This window comes from Siphateles boraxobius, unplaced genomic scaffold, assembly GCF_051911475.1.
Source record: "Siphateles boraxobius isolate OS27281-9 unplaced genomic scaffold, OSU_SipBor_1 204, whole genome shotgun sequence".
In the NCBI taxonomy this organism is placed as follows: Eukaryota; Metazoa; Chordata; class Actinopteri; order Cypriniformes; family Leuciscidae; genus Siphateles; species Siphateles boraxobius.
In genome coordinates, this window is record NW_027508816.1 from 1,500,001 (window position 1) to 1,513,935 (window position 13,935).

Sequence of the window (13,935 nt, forward strand, 5' to 3'; positions counted from 1 at the left end):
CACTTCAGGGATGCGTTGTCGTCGTGTCCATGCGATGGTCCTTCCTCAGATCTGGATACGGCCTGGATCCGGCGGAATGCGGTAAACCTCGGGATAAACAGAGAGACTAATATAAGCGTAGACGCCATCCTTCTTATGATGTACAAAGTACATCAGGATTTATGGGAAGTGTTCCCGGTTCCGGCTGATCTAAACTATGCAGCCTAACATTGAATTATAGAAGTCTATAATGTGTTATGTGAATGCTAAGCCAAAGAGATGTGTTTTTAGTCTAGATTTGAACTGACAGACTGTGTCTGCTTCCCGGACAATGTTAGGAAGATTGTTCCAAAGTTTTGGTGCTAAATAGGAAAAAGATCTTCCGCCAGCAGTCGATTTAGATATTCTAGGTATTATCAACTGGCCAGAACTTTGAGATTGCAATAGACGTGAAGGACTATAATGCGTTAAGAGCTCGCTCAAGTACTGGGGAGCTAAACCATTTAGTGCTTTGTAAGTAATCAGCAATATTTTAAAATGTATACGATGTTTAATAGGGAGCCAATGCAGTGTTGACAGAACCGGGCTAATATGGTCGTACTTCCTGGTTCTGGTAAGAACTCTAGCGGCTGCGTTTTGAACTAGCTGTAGTTTGTTTATTAAGCGTGCAGGGCAACCACCCAGTAGAGCATTACAATAATCTAGCCTTGATGTCATGAACTCATGAACTAGTTGTTCCGCATTTGTCAATGAGAGCATATGACGTAATTTAGATATATTTTTAAGATGGAAAAATGCGGTTTTACAGACACTAGACACGTGACTTTCAAATGAGAGATCAAAGAGCACACCCACACACACACACACACACACAGGTTCCTAACTGACGACGAAGACTTGATAGAGCAGCCATCAAGTGTTAGACGGTATTCTACGTTATTACGTGTGGAAGTTTTTTGTCCAATAATTAGAATCTCTGTTTTTTCAGAATTTAGTAGTAGGAAATTACTAGTCATCCAATTTTTTATATCAGCTATGCATTCCGTTAATTTTGTGAATTGGTGAGTTTCGTTAGGTTTGGAAGAAATATAGAGCTGAGTATCATCAGCATAATAGTGAAAACTAATTCCATGTTTCCTAACAGTAATGATATCTCCTAACAGTAGCATGTACAGAGTGAACAGCAGCGGTCCTAGTACTGAGCCATGTGTTCAGCCATACTGAACGTTTTACCGTTTGAAACGATATTTTGTAAAGTCATGCGGTGTGAAACCCCCTGTCGCTGATCCATCATGCTATGTGAACACAGCAGTGACTGAGGCCCTGTCCACACGGAGACCTGTTTACTGTATACGTAAAAATTTTTTAACGTATCAGCGTTTCGTCCAGACGGATCCGGCGTTTTGGGAGACTGAAACCGCTATTTTTTTAAACCAGGTCCCACAGTGGATAAATCTGAAAACGACACCCTTGCGCTTTCGTGTGTACGGCCAATCCGTATATTTTGTGAAACGATGATGTCATCACCCCAGGTGTCGACTAGTCAGACACTGCTAAGTCAGTAACAGCAACAATTGCGCTTGCGTTCGTGCTTCAGAAGCTACTGAGACATTACATTTCTCTGTACTGTAGGCCTACGTGTTGTAGACTTTAAAGAAAAGTTAGTTTCATATTTATGTTTAATTAATGTTTTTTTTTCCATTTCATCTATGTTGATTATATGAAAGTCAACAGCATGAGTAGCCAATAATAAGATGCGCAATATGGAGACATAATTTTGACCACTTCATTCAGTTTTGTTTTGTATAAAGCCTTTCTTTAAAGTCAATTTCGTTTTGTATAAATTGTATTTTCATTTTAAATCAATGTTTCATCAACCAATATCCTGGATTTAATAAATAAGAAGCAATAATCAGGACATGGCGGCGCCGGCGCATTATAACTTGCATTGCTTGTGAACTGGAGCTTGTCTCATAAATGAACAGAAACTTGGAAATATATCTATAGAAAGCTTGAAATGTCTACTTTTAAACAAAACAATTCAAAATGAAAAGAAACAGACAACTCTCTTATAATCCGTATGAAGTGCGCATTTATCTCTATAAGCACCTTCACCTACTGCGAAGGTGGCGAGTCAGCATCGTCAAAGAAAACACCAGTTTATTAATAAATAATTAAAATGTCTCCTTGTTATATTTGACACATTCATAATGATTAGGCTATTTGCCGGTTCTTTGTGGCAAGCTTTATGCTTCCGCTAACTAATCGAATATCGTGACTCATCCCAATTTTGTACCTGGCCGTTTATGGTTTTTCATTTTGTTCAATAAAGTTCTTGGTAAAAAAGAAAAAAAGAAAATAAGCTACTGTGCCTAATATTATTGTATACAGCGCGCAAGGTTTATGGCCAAGTTTTCTTCTCTGTTTTTAGTGTATCTGTGTCAGAATTACAGCGCCTCATACTGGTCTGGCATGTAAACTACATCGGGTTCAGTCTGTTTCAGTGGTTTCGTGTGAACGCAGATATTTCTTGAGAAGCCGCCTTGTTTACAGATTTTTTTTTTTACAAATACAGTAGCCTAAGAGTTGCTTCTCAGTGAAGATTTATTAGAACAGTTAATAACAGTATTCTTTACAACAACACATGTTCAACATTTTTAATGTTTAACAGTATCAGAATATATTTACTGTAAGAATAAGTGTTCATAAATAGCCAAACCTTGAAAATGAAAAAAATATAGAATCAATAAAAATATAAAATATAGGTTAAAATAAAATGTATAATGTCTTTTTCCTTTGCATAAGTCAAGGAAACAGCTGCTTTACAACTTCAAATATTTTTCAGAAATAATAGAACATTAGTTAAAGGGTAAATCTCCAACACTATTCTTTAAGCATCACAATGTCCTTTTCTGCAATATCTAGATAAATATTCTGTGCAAAATTGTTAACAGATATCCAATCCTTAAACACGGATAAAAAAAATTAAACAAGTATTGCACTGTTATCTGCAAGACTTTTTTTCCCACAGTATAACTTTCTAATGAAGACTTCATCTCTTTTTCCTCTGCGTAAGTGTAAGTGTAGCTTCAAGGAAACATGGCCAACCCTAAAACATGAATAAACGCCTGAGCAGTGCATTGGTCTCTGCAACTTTGTTTATCACAGTGTCATTGTCCAAAGACATGAGAATTTCTTTCTCAGTGCACATGAGCACGAATGCCTCAAGCTGGGTTAAAGTGCTCCTGAGCCTGTTTTTATGAATTTCACTGTTGAGAAGCTCACAGGCTACTTGCGTGCTGGACAGTTTTAATAGTAACTTGTAGGCGAGTCCAGTCACATGATAGGCATCAGTTAGAAGATTGTATGAGATGAACACAAATGACACAGGAGGAGTTTTTACAGTTTTTTCAGGAGGAACTGTAATGTTTTGTCTGAAGTTCCCTGATTTCACCACTAGATGGCATTATTTCTACCCAGTTTATGTTTCCTTAATTAATTGGTTGTCATACTCTCACCTGTGTTGAATTACACCAAATGATAAACCCTATTTAAGGCTTCACTGCATTTTGGTTTTTGTTCAGTCCTGATGTCAGCCAAAGTGTTGTAATTTCTAAGAACTTTTGGATTTGAGATGTTTCCTTCTGTTCTGCTCTGGGAAAGTATGTTTTTGTAACCCTTTTTGTGGACTTCTGATTTTTTCCCCTCTGGACTTATGTTTGAGAAGATATTTTTTCTGTCTGGATTACCCTTTGTGTTTGCCTCTCAAGGAAAGTTGTTTTTTGTTCTTTCCATCGGAAGTAAAGTGCCAAATATTAAACTCAGACTTTTTGACTGTCCTTTTGTCCTCTGCATTTGGGTTAAACCTCCACCAGTGGTGAAGGGGTTAGTATCAAGGACACACACACCGGAGACCTGAGTTCGATCACCAGCTGGATCATAACAGGAACACGTTTTGCTCTGTAGTTCGACATCTTACTGCTCCAAGCAAAGATCCTGATCACTTCTTTGTGGTATTTTACTAACCCTTTACTAACCCTCCAGAGGGGACATCTTTAGTCTTCCCCACTGAGATGCAAGGCTGTACAGTTCACCATATAATATGCCAGCCCTGTTGTCCAACTTAAGCAGACATTAGCTTATTTCTTCCAGAGCTGAGCTGGGGAGTCCATTTTCCCTCACATTAGCAAAATTTATAAAGTTTTGAATTAGCAGAAAACCTCCTATGGATACTGCCATGTTACTGTGTCTACAATGACATTGTGTACTTTTACGTTGAAGTCACGATCAGCTGACGCCAGCTGCTCATCTCCTGCATCCTTTTCTTTCTCTGACCCTTTTCTCAGAAAGGACAGCTTGCTCTACAAGCTCACTCTTCCTCCTCTTGCAACTTTCCACTAGCCCACTTCACAAACTCATCAGCTGCACACTTAACTCCTTCAAAGTCCCTAGCACACTCCCTGAGAGCCTCCTCTGTCCCCTCAACCAGACGTGAGCTGTGATGATATCCATTCCCCTGGTCTGTAAGTACCTTGAAAGTGGCGATGAATGGCGAAGAGTTGAGCAGTGTCTCGTGCTTCAGAAGGCCTTCTATGAATCCCTTTGCCTTGGCCCTCACAGTTGGCTTTTGTGTAAAGTGTGTCTAAAGTCATAAGCACTACATAAACAAGCCTCCCCAAGGATTCAGCGCCCAAACACTTGTGCCTGATCCTTAGCCCACCGCCTAGTTGGGCCTGTTGGGCACAGTCGTCTGTGATGCTTGTCCCGACTCTTCTGGTCCCACCTCTGCATGACTCTCTTAAAAAAACGGCTATATCATTAAGCAGTGAAAACAGAGACACACTCTCCACAACACTGCCTGTTGTCTCTGCCAGTACAAGATTCAAAAGATGTGCATAACACCAAATATGAACCTGATTGGGGGAATGCTCAGAGAGGAGTGTAGAAAACCCCTAAACTGTTCCTGTATAGTGGCTGCACTATCTGTTGAGTCGCCCACACATGTGCCAATGTCTATATAAGGTTCAGTGGCACTTTTTTCAGAAACTCAACAAAATTCTGGAAAGATGATGACTCACAGTCCAGCACAGCAATCAGTCTTTCTTGAATGACATCGGCCAAGGGCGTAGGTTTGGTTTTGAGATTGGTGGGGACATTCCCAGAAGCTGAGGAATCAGGAAATTAATAGGATAATATTAAGGTTTTTAGTCTATATTGACCTTAATCAGAATCAGAATCAGAATCAGAATCAGAAAGAGAATCAGAAAGAGCTTTATTGCCAAGTGTGCTTGCACACACAAGGAATTTGTTTTGGTACTGAGGCTTCCAGTGGACATATACAAATACAACATGAAACATAATACTACAAATTATAAGAATAAAAAATATAAATTTTATATATGTTATATATATATGTTATATATATATGTTAACAATATGTTAATGAATTCTGTAATGTTATGGTAACTATTAAAGACAAGAAGGGAGTTTAACAGAGACTTAACTTTACTCCGTTCATAGTGCAATGCAATAGTGCAATACGGTCTTGTTCCTTGCTTTTTGAAGAAGCCAAGCACATGTCTGCATCTGTCATTAAAGGTATAGTTAAGGGGATAGTTCACCCAAAAATGAAAACTTTCCCACTAGTTGTTTCAAACCCTTATGAATTTCTGTCTAATTCCTTTAACACAAAGGAAGATATTTTGAAGAATGTTGGTAACCAGACAGTTGATGGGCCCCATTGACTTCCACAGTAAGAAAAAAATAAATACTATGGAAGTCAATGGGGCCCATGAACTGTCTGTCTAGTTACCAACATTCTTCAAAATAACTTCTTTTGTGGTCAGCAGAAGAAAGAAACTGGTTTGAAACAACTTAATGATGACAGAATTTTAATTTTTAAAGGAAACTATCCCGTTAACAGGAATTAACTTTTGGCATATTTGTTTCACATAATTTCTGTCCAGTTTATCCTGTTGGACATGACACACAGCAACTTGTGCCATTGTTCTGAGCCATGTTTTCAGTGTCCTAAGAGCAATGTAACTTATTTCAGCCTCAGCTGATTAGACTTGGATGACAAGGGTTTCAACTTGATCAAACAGACCTCTCATTTCAACAGACCAAGCAATTTTGTGTTTTCATGTGGACTTTCCATAGTTCTAATGATTTTTATACTGTACAAGCTGTGTATTCTATCCCCCTACACTAACCCTATCACAGATAACTTCCTGCATTTTCTAAAAACGTCACTTAGTATGATTTATAAGCTGTTTTCAAAAAAAAAAAATATTGCCATCTTCGTGGGTAGGCCTACATTTTATAAATTTTTCTTTGTCCCTACAAAAATGACAATATATAAAAATCTTGTCCTTGTGGGTATTTTTTTTCCTTTCTTGGAAAACGGCTTATAAATCATCCTAAGTGATGTTTTTACTAAGTTTCATTGCTCTTTGCGGGCACACACTAACGATTATGTTTGCCACTTATCCCGCGATTTTCATACATTATTGTAAAAACTGAACTGTCCCCGAATCATTATTTGACGCGATTTGCCCTGTATTTTTGTGCACAGAACTGTAGATTACTCCCTAATTTACCGCATCTAGGTTTCCTTCGGAGGAGCTTTGCCGCTTCGCACAGCCAAATGTAGCTACAGCCTCTCACAAGTTAGTAAGAAAACAAGTAAGTTAAGCAGGCGGGACCTAGATCTATTAACCGTTTGTGTTTCAGGATTTGCGCATTTTTCTCAGAACGCTCTTGTAAGAGATTTTAATCTAAATGAGATGTTTCCTAGTTAAATAAAATAAGAAATACATAAAACCCACAAGACCCAACTAGGCAACAGTGGTAATATATAAATATATTTTAATTTTTGATCGAAATTATTGCTAGGGACAAATCAGTTTCACTGGATATTGGTAGGGACACGTCCCTAGCGTCCCTACTAAATTCTACGCCACTGACATCGGCTACATATATAAGTTTTAACCCGGGTCTTTGGAGCTGATATCTTGAGCTGTGTCTATTTGGACTGAAAACATGCCAGCTTGTCTCACTTCTTCTGGTATAGTCACCTTTATCAGTTGGCTAATTACATCCACAAATTTATTAAATGTTTCTTTTTACAGCAGAGTAACTAGAGCACCAGTTTCATGCTGTAGTTTGCTGTTTTTGATGCAAGTGTTAACATGCTGTTGGAGGCAAATGCCATATCTACTCAAGAGCGGAATCAACTCCAGGACGTTACCATGATTAACAGCAGTGTTTTCTAAGCTTAACCTGCCTCTTCTTTATCTTCCCTGTAGCTAAGGCCACATTTTACTCAAAATGTCATGGTAATGAGTCAATAAGGTCAATACATTTTTTTTTTTTTTTGCATTACAGTAAGGCGGTGAACAGACAGATGCAGGGATGGAAAATGCATCCTTAGGCCTGTCTTACAAGATGAGCAATTTCTTATGTGTCTGTATTTTGTGAAATTTTAACATTTTTTTGAAGCATAACACTTACCAAGATACATTTAAATACAATATAATGTTGATTGTTTTACCTTTCTTTTAGTGATATGTTCCGCATCGTTAAATTCCTTTAAAGGTGCAGTGTGGGTGTCTTTGTAGGTCACTATGAAGTCATCAAGTCAGTCAGTCGTCTTCCTTTAAAGCGAATTTTTTTCAAGTCTCACTGACTCTTTTCCATAATTCCTTGTGTCTCGTTGTCCTGCGTGAAATTCTGATAAGAAAATAAAAAGGGCTATAGTATCTTATCTAAGGACTCAGAATAAAGTAATAGGTTCAAACATTTAAACATTAGATTGCATTTATTCATCCAAATTATTCTACACCTGGTGTTTTTTCTTTGAAATCTTTGAAAATGTCTTTGAGAATAGGTGGTATGAGGGACCATGCCTGCCCAGGTCGGCCTGAAGACACAGTATAACATATTATTTGTACATCTTGTTTGGTCATGTTTTAAGGAAACTTCTCTGCATACTCTACATCATATCTATACAGTACTTAAAACAACATCTGTACTGTAGTGTTACAAATTTATTAAAATGTTTTCATTTAGGTTCCAATACAATAGTATATAAACTGAGACAGTTTCGTATACTGAATTCAGCATTTAAGGTTATGATGATGATGATATTTGCTGTGAAACAGTTTTTCCAGCAAGAGAGTCCGGCAAATCTTGTTTTCTGTATCTGGCAGAATTCTGCTCTCTCTATCTAAACGGCTATTCCTGTTTCTGTCTATTGTAAGCAGATTACTGAAATTTTGGTTGTCTTACTGTTTGAATAGTTATGCTGATTGGATTGGAATTGGTAACACTCCATGTATAGGGACGGTTCCTAAACCGGTATACATCATTTACATGCTTTGTTCATCACAATGTTAAGCCCTGCCCCTAAAATGTTTATAAATTGCAAGGGAACGTTTCCTTTAGTCAGACTTGGGTAAGATTTTAGACTTGGTGACTACAGCGATGCCACAACAATAAAGAACTCTGCTTAAAAGATACAACCCCAAGTCTCCTGGTCTTCGCTTCTGAGTTTTTCTACACTTAAGAAGAATGAAGTTCACAACACTACAAAGCTGAAAGATGGTGAAAGCAGAGGAAAGGTAATGAGACCAAAACTGACAAGATCCACACCACTTGAATAATTAATTTGCATAACACATTTAATGTGAATGTGATTAGTAGATTTTGATATTTGCCTTGGAGCAAGCATTTGATGCGCTGACTATGTCCATACCTGGCAATGGGCCAAAAGTATTACAGACATCTGACAAACATGGTCTACTACATCTACTACATGGTCATGTCAAGAACAACTTTACACCTAAACTATTGTAGCAACCAAAGATATGTTTAAGGCTTTCTTAAAAGAGTGACTCTTTCAATCACAAAAAGTGTAACTGACCCAGCATCATGCTTGTCGAAAGAGCTGCATGAGGCAAGAAGTCTGCAGCCAGAGTGCAGATGAAGGCCTCACTGTGACGGACTCACTATAGTACACCAGGATCCCCTTTTCTATCGAGGGGTGCAGTGCCTATGACCACCATGAAATGCCTGTGAAAAGACGTCTGACTGAAGGTGTCCTAAAATATGAAATTTTACATGATGTTTACATGAGTGATTTTAATCAGGTTAGCAGAAGACATTATTTCAATTTTCCATGTTTACTGTGAACCTCAGGAACAATGCTGCTGTCATCAACATCTGATTCCCCAGTGGTGGTCAACAGAGCCTGGATGTTGTTGACGTGCTCCTCAACACTTTCAGAGCTGTATGGGCTTGGGAAGATGACAGTGCAACTAGGAGCAGTTCATCAAACTCAACACTGGAACTCGCTGTGGCCAAAAGGCCGAAAACATGCTTTGCCAACTTTTAGATATTGGGTGAACTGAGAGAGAAATAAAAATAACAACATTGTCATAAATTATCATGAATAATTTGTTGCCATTGATTATCTGTTTTATGAAAATATATATATATATATATAAATGTTTTACATACCGCTTTTTACACAGGGATTAGCGTTTTTCATTATATGGCTTAGACAGCGGTGGACAATAGGAAGACTGAAGTCTTCAGTGGTGCCTTTCCCTGTCAATATTTGATCATAACTTTGGAGCAAGGCATTGAGGTTAGTTTGGCAGAAGACGAGTGAGATTGCTTGCATGAGGACCATGGATCCATCACATATTATCATGAGTGGACTGATGTTTTTGTGTCCATATTGCTTGGCGTGATCTGTCTGGAAAGCACTGAGATTGTAGATGAGGTGGTTGGGTCACAGGTCACACGCGTCGCTAGTGGAAAAGGAGAGGAACCCTTATGTGTGTTTCTGACCACCAGCTCGTATGCGTAAACAGGACCTGTGCTGTGTTCTCTCTCTTCTTCACTATGCTTCCTGTTGAAATACTGTGTCTTCTTTACATCTTTGTGTCGACGCGCCGGAGGTTAGGAGGCAATCTAAGTCTAACCGCGACAGGACTGATTATCTTAGAGATAGAATATGGCCCAATAAATTTAGGGGCCAACTTGCGGGACGCGAATCGTAAAGGAAGATTGCGAGAGGAAAGCCAAACCTTTTGACCGCAGATGTATCTCGGACTCTTAATACGATGACGATTAGCGGCACGGCGAGTGAGAGAACGAGTATGGCATAGAGCAGACCTCACCCCTCTCCAGGTTCTTTTACAACGCCGAATAAACGCCTCGACAGACGGAACATTAGTCTCCGCCTCCTGAGAAGGAAACGGAGGTGGCTGGTACCCAAGACAACCGTGAAACGGAGATAAGCCGGTGGCGGAGGACGGAGAAGAATTATAGGCATATTCGGCCCACGGAAGTTGATCAGCCCACGAGGAAGGATTACGAAATGCGAGACTGCGGAGAATACGACCAACAATCTGATTAGTTCGTTCGGCCTGACCGTTGGTCTGTGGGTGAAAACCAGAAGATAGACTGGGTGACGCACCGATCTGACGGCAAAACTCCTTCCAAAATAACGACGCAAACTGAGGTCCGCGATCAGACACGACATCCGAGGGAAGTCCGTGAAGCTTGAAAACATGACTAACGACGGCTTGAGCGGTCTCCTTAGCGGATGGGAGTTTGGGAAGAGGAATGAAGTGAGCGGCTTTAGAAAAGCGATCAACTACAGTGAGGATTACAGTGTTGCCTTTGGACTCCGGTAGTCCGGTAATGAAGTCGAGCGCGATATGTGACCACGGGCGAGATGGAATAGACAGGGGTCTAAGCAGACCAGCCGGTGGCAAATTACTAGACTTAGTCTGGGCACAGATAGAACAGGCGGCCACAAATCGACGGATATCGCGCTCGTGGGTAGGCCACCAGAATCTCTGACGGATGACAGCAATGGTTCCCCTAACTCCAGGATGGGCGAACAACTTGGAGGAGTGACCCCATTGCATGACAGCCAAGCGAGTGGGGACAGGAACAAAGAGTAGGTCTCGCGGACATTGGCGAGGAGTGACGACCCGAGATAAAGCCCGTTTAACCAAGCGTTTGATTCCCCAGATGGAAGAACCAACGATGCAGCCTTGAGGAAGAATCTCCTTTCTCACAGGAGTTCCCACGGGGGAATCGAACTGACGCGAGAGAGCGTCGGCTTAAGGTTCTTGGAACCAGGGCGATACGAAATAGAAAAATCAAAGCGATCAAAAAACAGGGACCAACGAGCCTGGCGAGCGTTAAGTCGTTTAGCAGACCGTATGTACTCGAGGTTTTTATGATCGGTCCAGACCACGAATGGGACAGGAGAGCCCTCGAGCCAATCACGCCACTCCCCCAAGGCTAAACGAATGGCCAGAAGTTCTCGATTACCGACGTCATAATTTCGCTCGGGAAGAGAAATACGGTGAGAGTAGAAAGCGCACGGGTGAACCTTATCATCAGAAGATGACCGTTGCGACAGAATGGCCCCAACGCCCACCTCTGACGCGTCGACCTCCACGATGAATTGTCTGGAGGGATCGGGTGTAACTAGAATAGGAGCAGACGTAAACAAGGTCTTTAAATGATCGAAAGCGGACTGGGCTGAGTGCGACCATTCAAAACGGGACTTGACAGACGTGAGAGTGGTGAGAGGAGCGGCGACCTGACTAAAGTTGCGGATAAACCTCCGATAAAAATTCGCAAAACCCAAAAAGCGCTGTAAAGCGACTCGTGAGTCGGGAACCGGCCAATCGGTGACAGCCTGAACCTTAGCGAGGTCCATGCTGACTCCGTCAGCAGAAATGACGGACCCTAAAAACGTGACCGACTTGGCATGAAAGGTACATTTCTCGGCTTTAACAAAAAGGCGATTCTCCAACAAACGTTGGAGTACACGACGTACGTGTTGAACGTGAACCTGGAGAGATGGGGAGAAAATTAATATGTCGTCTAGATAGACAAAAACAAAGACATTCAACATGTCTCTCAAAACATCATTTACTAGGGCTTGAAAGACTGAAGGGGCGTTGACGAGGCCGAACGGTAAAACCTTATATTCAAAGTGCCCGAGGGGGGTGTTAAACGCGGTTTTCCATTCATCTCCCTCTCGTATACGCACCAAATGATATGCGTTCCGCAGATCCAGTTTAGTGAAAATCTTTGCCCCCTGAAGGATCTCGAAAGCTGATGACATAAGGGGAAGAGGGTAGCGGTTCTTGACCGTTATGTCATTTAGCCCACGATAATCTATACAAGGGCGCAAAGAGCCGTCTTTCTTCTTTACAAAAAAGAAACCTGCGCACGCGGGAGAGGACGATGAAACAATAGTACCTGCAGCGAGGGACTCTGAGAGATATTTCTCCATGGCTTCGCGCTCGGGCGCGGACAATGAATACAGCCTGCCCCGCGGCGGAGTCGTGCCCGGTTGGAGGTCGATACAACAGTCGTACGGGCGATGGGGAGGAAGAGAAGCGGCATGTGATCGACTAAAAACCGCCCGCAAATCGAGATACTCCTCCGGAACCCCCGACAGATCACCAGGATCCTCCTGAAACACAGAAACAGAAGAGACAGGGGGAACAGCAGACACTAAACACTTAACATGACAAGACAATCTCCACGAGAGAATGGACCCCTTGCCCCAATCAATATGTGGACTGTGTTCAACGAGCCAGGGATGGCCCAAAACAATGGGAGTGTAGGGCGAATGAAAAATAAAAAGGTAATAGTCTCCCTGTGATTGCCAGAAAGCGTGAGACTCACCGGAATGGTAGTACGGCTGACTCTTTCAAGCTCGCTACCATCAAGGGCAAAAACAGGAGTACTGTCATTCAAATTAACTAAAGGAATGCCCTGTTCAAGAGCCCAAGTCTCGTCTAAAAAACTGGCCTCCGCTCCCGAGTCGATAAGGGCCTGACAGGTTACAGAAGAGCCGGACCATTGGAGAGTGGCAGGGAAAGAAGTGCGTGAACTTGGCGGAGGGACACAAGCAGTAGCGCTCGCCAGAAGCCCTCTCCTTACTGACGAGCGTTGGCTTTTACCTTGCATGTGGTAGCGAAGTGACCGGCAGATCCGCAGTAAAGGCAAAGTCGGTTTAAGATGCGTCGCTCACGTTCAGCAGCAGTGATCCGAATTCCCCCCAACTGCATAGGCTCGGGAACCGGATTAATAGGAGGGGTATAAGAAATGGGAGGTGAGGAGAGCAGTGCCCTCTCCATGCCGCGTGCTCGGCGCCGAAGCTCGAAATGTCTGTCTATGCGGATAGCTTGGTCAATAAGAGAGTCAAGATGGGTCGGCACCTCCCGGGACAGAATCTCGTCCTTAATGTCTGTGTTGAGACTCTCAATAAATCGAGCAACAAGCGCTGGCTCATTCCATCCACATGTTGTAGCAAGCGTGCGGAATTCAATTGAAAAGTCCGGGACTGACCGTTTACCTTGACGGAGAGATGAGAGCAAACGAGAAGCCTCGACACCATGTGAAGACCGGTCAAACACTCGAGTCATCTCCTCCTTAAATGTAGAGTAACAGCTGATGCAATCAGAGTCGGCATTCCAGACCGCCGTTCCCCACTCTCGCGCCCTCCCGGTGAGAAGAGAAACAACGTAGGCGATACGAGTGCGGTCCAGCGAGTAGGTGAGTGGCTGTAAAGTGAAAACCACCTCGCATTGAGTAAGGAACGAACGGCACTCTGAAGGGTAGCCAGAGTAGCAGGGTGGATTATTAATTCTGGGTTCTTGGGTACCAGAGAGGCGCGGAGGAGGTTCCGAGCGTAGATAGTGCATCTGCTCTGAGAGATCCGACAGTTGACTCGCCAAGGATTTCCACTGCTCGACGGGTAGTGGTCAGCTCGTCCTGTTGGCGGCCCAGCATGGCTCCCTGAAATTCCACCGCAGACTGAACGGAATGGTCAGTTGCTGGGTCCATCCCTTGGCCAGATTATTCTGTCAAAGACACGTTCAGGAAAAAGGACCCAAATGCAATCTGCGA

The 13,935-nt window shown here is 42.1% G+C and overlaps 1 protein-coding gene across 1 annotated transcript in view; it reads right to left on the reverse strand.

The window, feature by feature from the left end:
• Window positions 1-9,916, reverse strand: part of LOC143745453 (inactive phospholipase D5) — an 81,878-nt gene extending 71,962 nt beyond the window's left edge. The window contains exons 1-4 of the mRNA XM_077237568.1: window positions 9,499-9,916; window positions 9,173-9,385; window positions 8,903-9,080; window positions 7,532-7,710 (exon numbers count right to left, since the gene is read on the reverse strand). The gene's annotated coding sequence lies outside the window, so the exon portion shown is untranslated. The remainder of the gene's footprint in view (window positions 1-7,531; window positions 7,711-8,902; window positions 9,081-9,172; window positions 9,386-9,498) is intronic.
• Between the last annotated feature and the right edge of the window lie 4,019 nt (window positions 9,917-13,935).